The following is a 1,479-nucleotide window of genomic DNA, read 5'->3' as shown; positions in this document are numbered from 1 at the left end:
GGAGGAGGAGGAGGAGGAGGAGGTTCGGCAAGCAGGAAATGAGCGCGCAATCGTACGTAATGCGTCGTTAATAGTGCAGTCGACTTGTGATTTGACTGATTTATTTGTTAGACCTGATTTGTGTGTTTCAGCAAAAAAGAAATCTAATAGCTATCTAATAGTGTCAGTCAGGGTAGAGCATGTCCTCATCGTCACTTGCTCTTTGGGATGTTTTTTCACCACTAATTTTAGAATATGACTGAACAATAACATATTATAACAAGGTATTTATATAAATAAATCCAAAAGAAATTTTGTGTCCGAAAATATATAGGTAGTTTTAACAGTTCTTTTTTACGGTATTAGGAAAATGAGAGGCCTAGGCCAAGAAGAGAGGTGAGAGGAAGCCCGCCGCTACCGCCGCCGCTGCTGCTACCACCATCACCATCACAGCCACACAGAAAACGAACATCAAAATAAAAGATTCAGACACGAGTTTAGAGAATTGCACAAAATCTCATTGGAAACACTTCTTAACTTAATAGCTTGCTAGTTCATATAGAAGACAAAGAGACAAGATCATCACCCAAGGGAAAAAAAAATTAAAGTTGCTAATATCGCAACACATAACCATGAAGATCACCGCAGTAGACGTCCGCGCTGTCGCTCCGGTCATTTGTAGCAATGCTGCCACACCAGTGAACATGCGTGCATGGGGCCACTCCAAAACGGAGAAAGCGGACATCGTTCCATAATTGGACCCATAAGAAGAAACGTAGCCACCTGACACGTGCTACCCCTAACGACCATGACGTGATGCGGCCATGATGTAATCATATCCAGGAAACTACATAACCTATAAGGTCACTACATAACCTTAGTGGCTAGCAGCTGTTAAATTATATTTGGGTATTATATCTATACCTTATATACTGTATATTCAGTGTTCAGATTTGGCGCTATTTCATAACGATGGATGTCCGTATTGCTCTTTTCATATTATAAAGAATTGTAAACATGCTGTTTACACGAGCGTGTGCATGCAGATGACAGTAGCAACACTTGTGCTTACAATAGTTATGAATAGCGATGATAGGCGGTTGATTTTGGACAAAGAAATTCAGCACTCTCAAATTGAAGTGAGCACTTCCGTATTGACGTGTAAATGTGGGAATTTGGCTAAGGTTGTAAAACGTGCTGAGTGTTATGTAAAGTCTGACGTAGCTCAGCTTTGTTACCAACCAAGCTGTATGCTGGGTTACTATAGTAGAAACAAGGAAAAGCGGTATAGATGCTTTGGACACCAGAATACAACTGGGGGTGTANGCGGCGCCACTCGCATGTCTACCAGAGCGCCATCTGTGGCGTTATCTTATTTGAATAAAGTTAGTTCCTGTTCCGGTATAAACATGTGTTAATCTCTTTAATAAGTTTCTGATATAAATCCACAATAGTCGTGACCACAGATCACTACAGTTATCAAGTCCTTACCATCTAAAC

This window comes from Priapulus caudatus, unplaced genomic scaffold, assembly GCF_000485595.1.
Source record: "Priapulus caudatus unplaced genomic scaffold, Priapulus_caudatus-5.0.1 Scaffold129, whole genome shotgun sequence".
In the NCBI taxonomy this organism is placed as follows: domain Eukaryota; kingdom Metazoa; phylum Priapulida; class Priapulimorpha; order Priapulimorphida; family Priapulidae; genus Priapulus; species Priapulus caudatus.
Note: the sequence above shows the minus strand (reverse complement) of the source record.